This window comes from Photinus pyralis, unplaced genomic scaffold, assembly GCF_008802855.1.
Source record: "Photinus pyralis isolate 1611_PpyrPB1 unplaced genomic scaffold, Ppyr1.3 Ppyr1.4_LG8, whole genome shotgun sequence".
Classification (NCBI taxonomy): Eukaryota; Metazoa; Arthropoda; class Insecta; order Coleoptera; family Lampyridae; genus Photinus; species Photinus pyralis.
In genome coordinates this window covers 11439977-11450865 of record NW_022170819.1, presented here as the reverse complement: position 1 = coordinate 11450865, position 10889 = coordinate 11439977, and positions in this window count along the sequence as shown.

Below are 10889 nucleotides of genomic sequence, written 5' to 3'. Positions count from 1 at the left end.
ATTTTCCTTTATCCCAAGTGCCTATGTATCAAATTTCGTTTAAATTCTTCCATAAATAAAAAAGTTGGCACTGCGCATGCGCAAAACCAAATTTTGAAATTGGCGTTTGTTTTCCTTTATTCGAAGTGCTTATGTATCAAATTTCGTTTAAATTCTTCCATAAATAAAAAAGTTGGCACTGCGCATGCGCAAAACCAAATTTTGAAATTGCGTTTGATTTTCCTTTATCCCAAGTGCCTATGTATCAAATTTCGTTTAAATTCTTCCATAAATAAAAAAGTTGGCACTGCGCATGCGCAAAACCCAATTTTGAAATTGGCGTTTGATTTTCCTTTATTCCAAGTGCCTATGTATCAAATTTCATTCAAATACTTTTATAAGTAAAAAAGTTTGCAATTCGGTTTATAAATGGTCGAGATGCAAAAAGGGCACTGTGAATTTTGAATCGATTCGATTCAACTTTTGGCATTGCGTATTATATGGCTAAAGCTATGCCCATATGGAATTTCATGCAATTCAGTTCATAACTAACGGAGATGTAAAAGCGATCGAACATTTCTAAACAAAGTTATCGTTCACACGGACAGATAGATGGACAGACAGACAAAGGAACGGACGGACAGACCAGCATGCAGACGACAGATAGCAATGCAAAATTATAAACGATCTCTAGGATCGTTAATAAACGGCAAAAGTGTAAAATTATGGAACATGTAAAAAACGGTTTTTTGTTTTTTTTACAATAACTTTTTTCTCCAACCACCTGAATAAGACGCTATTTTGTGACAGTGTTCGGTACCTAAAATTGACGTTTTGCGGATTAATCGCTTTCACTATGGCAACTGTACAAAAAGTGGATACTTTTGGTCCTAGTACCAAAAAGAAATTGACCTTGAAAGTTGGCCAATTAAAAAATTCCAATCACGGAGATATGTCACATTGACATCGTTTTACATTGCAGGTTGTAAGATATTTCTATACATACAAATCAAATAATTTTGCATATTCAATGCAAGTAATGCTGTTACCTATACGTATGCATGTACATGTATTGAAAATGATTTACGCTCGCTATTTTTATTTAAACCATGTGTAACGTAATTTACATATTCGATGAACGTAATTTTAATACGTATACAACCCGCCGTCGCGCGTAACGCCATCTACTTCAAACCCATTGCACTATTATCTGTCATTTTGAATTCAAAATTTGAAAAAGTTAATTGCAATTAATTTTAATTAAAAAACTGTATGGTAAGTTTTTTATTTCAATACAAAATATAACAATATTAATTGTCTATACAATAGAAATGACTGAAACTGATAGGGACATCGATTGCACTCCGCCAGAGATTTTAGAAACGGCAGAACATGCTACCTCAAGATTTGCTCCCTACAAAGTCGCGAGAGGTGAGAAGTAAGAAGTAAGAACGAATAGGTTATAAGTTAACCTAAAAACTAGAGTGACATGACACGTGAGGACAAGAAAACAGAAGTTCTTATACTAGTAGTGAAACTGGACTGAATCTAATTTCAAATATAATTTGAAGTAAAGGGGGTTGGAGAAAAAATTTTATGTTTTATTCGTACAAAAAATGCGTTTTCGGGACTCGGAAGGGTGCTGGACTCCGCTAACGCGTCGTCCAGCAACTATCTTCCTCGTCCCGAAAACTGACATTTTTTGTACTAATGAAACAAATAACTATTTTTGTAAGCGGTACCGAAAAAATTCCTTCCTTGGTACAAGACTCGACACCATAACGAACCAAATAGCGAAAAAAGTAGAACAATAGCTCTTAAGATAAAAAAACTAGTAGCGTCGCAAAGTTAGCGGACGGACGGACGGACGGACAAAGTTGCCACAATAGCGCATTTTTTTTTATTTTTGTGGAAATGCGCTAAAAAATGTTTGTTAATTTTAATGATAACTACAACTTCCCAGAAATCTGAATCATCGATACGCACTTCTACCCGAATATAATCTTGAAATCCACAAATTTGAAAAATTTAACAAGCTTTCGTTACACATGTAAAAACACAATTGGCACGATGGGAATGTTGCGTCCTGGAAGTCCCGGTTGCGGAGACATCACAACTTTCAGGTCCTAGTAAAAGTTTAGTTTCCAGTAATTTTAAAGTGTTCAAGTGTCAATTCTTCCCCAAAATTGCATAATCAACTAATCAAAAATTCAATTACCATTTTAATTGAAAAAAACACAAATTCTTATCGTTTTTAATAATTATTCTCTACTCGTACTTAACTACAAAACATTCTATTCTTTATTGTTAATTGTGTATTTTGCACAAGATTTTTTGCACGATCGGCCGTTTTTGACATCTTACAATATAACAACTTGACAGGAGGATTGTAAGTCATACTTACCCGCCCTAGGCCTGTTAGATGTAATACGTACTCCAATCTTACGTTAAATGTAATTTCATAACAACTCTTATATTTGGACAAAAAGCATGCACATATTAACAACAAAGAAATATGCACAGAACAGAACAAGTCTTGGTCCTCCAAACCTTGCCCTTGACGTAATTTAATTAATTTTAAGAACAATCTATTAAACGAATTTTATGACCTAATCATTCAATATTTCTCATTGATTACAAAGAAAGTGAAATTCCTTACAATAATAAGGAAAAGTAAGACGTTTCATAACCTCGATCATTTTTTAAAGATGCCACGTTAGAAAAGTTGTAGGTAGTCTTTCTTATTCCATCTTACGCACCAAATCTCCAGTAAAAGTTGTAATCTTGATAATTGTTTGTTTATCAACTCGTCCTTTGTCAATATCTCCAAATCTGAAGCGTCGAAATTCATATAAACTTTCTAAGTCAAAAACCACATCCACAAAAACACGACAGAGCAGGTAGATACGTACAATTTATATCCCTTTTTAAAAGGATTTTTCACAGGAATAATGAGTTCGAAATGACGGAAAAATAAATGTCAAACTTGAAGAATAATCATAGCGGCCAGTTATGCGGTTTTGTTCATTTTATCGTTTTCATTTACAAATGAATCAAATTTTCAATTGTTCTTTCAACCCTCCGTGAAATTTATCAATCATTTATTTTATCATGCGTGATCATTTAGTTCAAAACGGGATCAATAATGTCGAAAAGATAACGTGTCTGGTTGGTTTTTTAGCGAATTTCCACAAAAATAAAAAAAAATGCGCTATTGTGGCCACTTTGTCCGTCCGTCCGTCCGTCCGTCCGTCCGCTAACTTTGCGACGCTACTAGTTTTTTATCTTAAGAGCTATTGTTCTACTTTTTTCGCTATTTGGTTCGTTATGGGGTCGAGTCTTGTACCAAGGAAGGAATTTTTTCTGTACCGCTTACAAAAAAAGTTATTGTAAAAAAAACAAAAAAACCGTTTTTTACATGTTCCATAATTTTACACTTTTGCCGTTTATTAACGATCCTAGAGATCATTTATAATTTTGCATTGCTATCTGTCGTCTGCCTGTTGGTCTGTCCGTCTGTTCCTTGGTCTGTCTGTCCATCTATCTGTCCGTGTGAACGATAATTTTGTTTAGAAATGTCCGATCGCTTTTACATCTCCGTTAGTTATGAACTGAATTGCATAAAATTCAATATGGGCATAGCCTTAGCCATATAATACGCAATGCCAAAAGTTGAGTCGAATCGATTCAAAATTCACAGTGCCCCTTTCGCATCTCGACCATTTATAAACCGAATTGCAAACTTTTTTTCTTATAAAAGTATTTGAATGAAATTTGATACATAGGCACTTGGAATAAAGGAAAATCAAACGCAAATTTCAAAATTTGGTTTTGCGCATGCGCAGTGCCAACTTTTTTATTTATGGAAGAATTTAAACGAAATTTGATACATAGGCACTTGGGATAAAGGAAAAACAAACGCCAATTTCAAAATTTGGTTTTGCGCATGCGCAGTGCCAACTTTTTTATTTATGGAAGAATTTAAACGAAATTTGATACAGAAGCACTTCGAATAAAGGAAAATCAAACGCCAATTTCAAAATTTGGTTTTGCGCATGCGTAGTGCCAACTTTTTTTATTTATGGAAGAATTTAAACGAAATTTGATACATAGGCACTTGGGATAAAGGAAAATCAAACGCCAATTTCAAAATTTGGTTTTGCGCATGCGCAGTGCCAACTTTTTATTTATGGAAGAATTTAAACGAAATTTGATACATAAGCACTTCGAATAAAGGAAAATCAAACGCCAATTTCAAAATTTGGTTTTGCGCATGCGCAGTGCCAACTTTTTTATTTATGGAAAAATTTAAATGAAATGTGATACATAGGCACTTGGAATAAAGGAAAATCTAGCGCCAGTTTCAAAGTTTTATTTTGCGCATGCGCAGTGCCAACTTTTTTATCTATGGAACTATTTAAGTGAAATTTGATACTTAGGCGCTTGGAACAAAGGAAAATCTAACATTAGTTTTAAAATTTAGGTTTGCGCATGCGCAGTTTCAACTTTCTTATTTAGAAAAGCATTGAAATGAAATTCTTCTCATAAACTGAAATTGAAGTAGCACGTCAACAATGGATTGCCCATGTGCAACGCTATCTTTCATATGTGTGGCCGGATTTTTACGATTTTAACAGAAGTTGCATCTTACAAATGGGAAATGAATGCAAGTGGAAATGCGCTTTATGTAAATCGTTTACGATTACTTTTTAACTTGTTAAGAATGGCATACGCTTATGTTTCTAACGGAAAAAGAACAGTTAGTACTAATGAGATCTGAGATCTAACCTTTATACACTTTTTATTTCGTAATTCTGGCATGTAACAACGGTATAACGTGTAGGGTTGATTTTTTTTAAATAAAAATTAGTAAGTAGGTAATTTAATAAGGGTTTACTCGTACATATACATTTATCAAGTGGTTATCCAAACGGGTTTTTGGAAATCTTCTCCTTCTCAAAATGCAATACTCAATATTGTAATTGACGTACAGACGTGTGAAGTGGACCTTCGTGACATCCTTGTTTTCAACCCGATGCATGGAGCAGCGTGAACGGCAGTAAATAACATTCCAATCAGAATACCACCATTGAATTTATAGTTATAAATACCACGGTCGTTGATCGCTGAAAATGACTGTCTGCCCCTATTGCAAGAAGCACTAACGCTTGCTTGCGCTAATGCAAATAAGGTGCTACGTGCTAAGAAGGCATTTCAAACAACTACTACTAATACCTAATTAGTTATTACATGGAAATGTAAAAGGGTCTGAAAACACGTACAACTCGGGGAGGGTGGGCCACTTTGATATGGAATACTATAAAAAAAAACTGTATAGATACAGTGGCAAACTTAGACCATAGAGTAGATGGACTGGTGGTCACGGGGGTAGACTAGGGTAAACTAAAGTCATGTAAACACCACTTGGATCGCGTAAAGGGCAGTATCTATAAAAACCGCGTAGTAAGGGAAGCTTTAAATACTCTTCATTACCTTCTATACGTTGGGGGTCCGTGAAGTTAGCAGAACATTGACGGCACAAATCTCTTAAAATGCGCAGTTTTGGAGATATCGGCGGAAAACCGCTTTTGACGGCCATCTTGGCAAGATGGCGGCCCCGGTGGCAAGTTTCGAATTGTGCATTTTATGAATTTTAGTTCTACGTACTCAAGCATACAAAATTTCAGTACTTCCCGAGTTATTTCCAGGTAAAAAATCTCAATAACTGGCCTATTAGCAGATATTCTAAAAATCAAAACAATTTCCAAACGGTATGTTTTGCTGGTAAACTTTTTACGCCACAAACCGGCACAAACGAAGCACTAACCAATCCACCTAGTCTCGACATTTGTGCCGCCAATGTTCTGCTAACTTCACGGACCCCACAAACAAGAATAGGTTTAATTTTTGGCATACCTATATACAAGGTGTTACATGACCGCATGTAAAAAAAAATTGGGTGATAAAGTGTATCAAGACAAGCACTTGTCCCAAATAAACCAAGGGTGCAACGTGTTTCGTTTGGGAGCCACCCCCCAAGGAAGTGGTGAAATGTGGATTTTTTGTTTAATTTTTTTCTCAGCAACCATAAGAGTTGCAGAGATGGGTGGCACGCTTTGAATAGGTTTTCGGGTATGCCCTATCCGATTTTGAAATTTTTTTAAAAATTCCTACCACGAAAGGACCCTCTACTGGGGGATGCGAAAAAATTCTGATTTCGACGAAATTTGGTATCTGGGGGTTTTGAACATGAAAATCACGAATCTGGAATTAGTTTTTAAAAATTTGAAAAAAGTTCCACTGCAGCCAACTCCCAAACGCTTGGACCGATTCGGTTCAAACTTTGCACAGTTGACTTACATGCCATATGTACAATCCTGTTGAAAATGGGTCAAATTCAATGACCCCGTAGGGTCAAACCGAGGAGCTCTGTAGCTTTTTAAGATCCGTTGTAGAGGTTTATTGTTATTTACTCTTTGGTACAGAACTAAAATGCTTGGATCAGAGTGACCGACTGACCGTAGAAATTTATAACTAACTGTCGACTTCCAGCAGCAAACTAAATCTGGCTATTTGCCTGCCGACAGAGTCAAGAGCTTCAATTTGGTACCATACATTATGACCTGTTTTTTTTAAGTAATGATTTCTTATCAAATACATCCCTTGGCGCCGGTCTGACAATGGCGTCCAGCCGCGCGAGGGGTAAGGATTGTAGCGGAAAGCCTCAGCTATAATGTCATGATCTCAGAAACTTGCTAGTTCAAAAGTAAAGAATTCGCAAATATCAAGCTTATAAACAATTTAATTTGTTTACCTTCCGGCTATATGCGGTCCGACAGACCCAGCATTTCGTGTAAGGTGTATGGTCACCTCAAATACTTATTCATTTATACGTTTTATGCTGCTATTATAATATATATAATAAATACTTTATTTAAACAATGGTAATGGTTTGCGTCGCGGGCTCTTAGAATATTAGTTGAAACTAGGTTGATACAAAGCTATAAACCGTGCTTACGTCGCACTTCGATCGGCGATGAACAACCCGCTGTGCATAAAAAGAAAATTGTTATTACGTAATGGAGATTCTAATTGGGTAGCTATAAAACGTTTACGCAAATTAATAAAGTTTAATGTCAATTTGCCTTCACATTTATAGATTATGAAGTATAAAAGATGCGGAGAGGAAGTAGTTTTGTCGTTCATAAAATGCAACGATAAGATCTGAATAGTGAATCGAATGAGCTCTAAACAACGAAATTATTATCATCATTTTCTTTTCGGCAGTACTTTGGGGTCACACAAAAGCGAATCAATATGAAGATTCTGCCTACAAGAATGTGTGGGATTACAACTCAACATAGTAAGTGGCTTAGCTACTTTGGCCTTTGAGAAAATAACTGTTGCTGCCTTCGGCATATTTGGCGTTTTAAATCATACCACGATAGAGAAGCCATTAAACGGACGTATGAATACTCAAAGAAGTTAGTTCGCTAATGGTAGCAGCAGACAACCTTTTGCACCTTATCTCGGCAGTCATATTATTATGGTACCTACCACCTGTTCATCAGTAATTTATTATTATGTGAAAAAAAAACTGTACAGGTTAATTCTCATTGGAGGGAATGCGTTGTATAATTTCACAGAATGTTGCGTGTATGAATTTCTCTGAACAACATATCCGTGCTCTTTGCCACGTTTTTCGAGTTACATACGCCAGAGTTAATTAAGTCGTCAAATAGGGAGTATGCTACAAACAAATTTCTAAATTATCTACAACGTATAAGCACATTTTACAATCGATTGGTCCCAGGTGAAGTTCCACATTAAATTGTTAACCGTTTTCATTTTTTTCAGCTGTCTGGTATAGAATTATCAACAAGGGGTGAAATTAAAAAGAATTGGTGTAGCTGTCAATTATTCTTTGTAATTACATCGATTAAAATGCTGAAATAATAAACAACACGATCAGTAGGTATATACCAATAAAAGCAATTAATCAAGATTGATGTTTACAAATATCCAAAGTTGAGTGTCGAATCCACTTTCATATAAGAACACTTATCTTTGTAGACCTATACATTTCAAAGTAATTAAATGAGTGGTTTTCAATTACATACCCATCTGGAAAGAACATCAAACCAGAATAGCGAATTGTGATGTAATTATATAATATTACAGAGCCCTAATTTAGGTTCAAAACTTGATACTTGCACGCCACAGTCACTTATCATAAATTACCTATTCCTCTAATTAGCGTGAACTGCGCTGCAATTACCTACATCCCGTTGTCGTAATTACGTTTTGGAAAAGAGCACCGCAGCAGGCTGGCCGCGATTTTTCCAAAAGAAGTGCGAAGGCAATAAATCTGAAAATATATTCATAAACGCACCAAGTAAGACTCGAGGGGCAATAAAGGGCTTGTCGAAATTGTCGCGATAATGGTTTAAGTCCAGCGGAAGTGAAACTTTCGCGGCCGGTGGGAAATTACATGTGTCAAACTTGATAAAGTATCTAGGGGGTCGAACGTGACCCGACGTCTCAAGATTTGTTACCTAGAAGGCCCTTTGAAATGTATCAGGCGATAATTGTCCAAGTGGCTTGTATTTCCCCCAATTAATAATCTTATAATTCTATTGTGTTCACAACTAATTAATACAATTTCTAGAAACCGCCTTGGAATATGGATTTAAGAGTCAAAAGCATACATTTTTGTTCTTATCTTTCAACCCGTGTTCAAGCATTCCTTTGTACAACCAAAGAAATAAAAAGAATTGTTTTAATTCGGCTGCAAACATAAGTTTAAATGCCCTGAATAAATAGGTCAATTTGAAAGCAATATCTGCACTTTAAAGAACTTACGCCGCAACGCAATAAGCTCACATGGACGAATTCAACAGTGAAAGAAATAAACTGAAAATGATTTTCAGTAATAGCAGTAGATTTTTCACTCTACTGCATTTTGTATTACAAACTACACAAATTGTCTTCAAGACTGCGATAGAGAAGATGAGCTCACGTATTTCCAATATGTCAAACAAAGAATCGAAGCGAAGTCTAGATGATGACACACAGGTCGTAGCAGCAATTTTTCCTTTTAAGTAAATGTTAATAAAAATGGAGAATTCTAAATGGAAATCATTGCTATATAGAATTATAAACAAATGACGCACAGGCAACGCATCATTTTAAAAGAACCGTGAGTTTCTGTAAATATGCCTCCCTTTTTAGCGTAACACAACGAAGTTGAGGTAAAGCTTATGTGCTCGTGTTTCCGTCCGTCCGTCCGTCCGTCCGTCCGTCCGTCCGTCCGTCCGTTCCATCGAGATCTCGGCCCCTGGGCCACCTAGAGACTTCGGGTTTTCGCTAATTGATAGCTGTTATGGTTTATATTTGCCCAATTCGATCAGTTTCATTTAACTCCATATTTTGCGCAGACTGCGCAATGCCAACTTTCATATTTATGGGGATATTTCTTTGAAATTTTAACCACAGACGCTTCTAGTAAAGTTAACATTTCGCGCATAGTAAAAATTATGTGGGCATGCGCAGTGACTGCGCAATGCCAACTTTCTTATTTATGGAGATATTGCTTTGAAATTTTAACCACAGACGCTTCTAGTAAATGCAAACATTTCGCACATAGTAAAAATAATGTGTGGGCATGCGCAGTGATGTGTGGGCATACTGCGCAATGCCAAATTTCTTATTTATGGAGATATTTCTTTGAAATTTTAACCACAGGCGCTTCTAGTAAAGGTAAACATTTTGCACATAGTAAACATTATGTGGGTATGCGCAGTGACTGCGCAATGCCGACTTTCTTATTTGTGGAGATATTGCTTTGAAATTTTAACCACAGACGCTTCTAGTAAAGATAAACATTTCGCGCATAGTAAAAATTATGTGGGCATACGCAGTGACTGCACAGGCTGCTCATAGCCAACTTTCTTATGTATGGTAATATTTCTTTGAAACTTTATTTTACTTATTTAACTCCTCTCTTTCTCTGAACGTGGACGTGCTTCAATATGCAGATTCGACATTTTGTGTGCTTTTGGTAACGATGCGTCGTTTCAATACTTTGTGTTACGCGGCAATACCCACGAGTGGGTTTTGGAACATTTTTTCAATATAAATTCCACCGTTTCAGTAGTCTTGTATCTTTGTAATTCACTGAATACAAAACCCTAAGAAATTGTAGTAAGTTAGTTCCTTTATTAATTTCACAATGTTTTACCACCACACCCAATTACCTTTAGGGAGACGAAGAACTACACGTTTTGTACTGAATTGTGTTACAACTTTCACGGATGGTACGTAAATGTAAATATCAAGGTAAATATGAACACGAATGCGGAATTTTAAATTTAGGGCTTATAAACCAAAGTTCTTGATCACGATTTGTGCTTTGAGAAGACAAGCAATGTTTCTAGAACGCTTCTCGACGCATTCCTGGATGAATTGCGGTGTTTGACACCCGTGTCCGTTAAGTTATATAGCGGAATTCACAGAAAAATCACTTTTTTAGATTCCAGATTGCAGTTACGCCCCCTAGCGGCCATTGCAGAAACTTAAAAATATTTTTCAGGTTTTTCTCGTGGCCGTTTTAGTAATAAATTGGTTTACCGCAAGCCTCTACGATGGACAGGTTCCCAGATACAGTACCTCGCATTCTTATTTGGCCACCCTGTACAGTGTGGTCCAATTTCGATGGGATTATGTAAATGGGTAACTTTCTTATTAGCGCAAATAAACGAAAATGGTTTAAGTACTCGGTACCTCTTTTTTCATGCTTATTCCATTACCGTTGTCAGATCAAACTGCCGTTCTTTTGTTTTTTCACTAGAAACAAAACCGGAAAAATGGCCGATTTCTTCAATTTGCTGTATCTTTTATTTTGGAAGCTA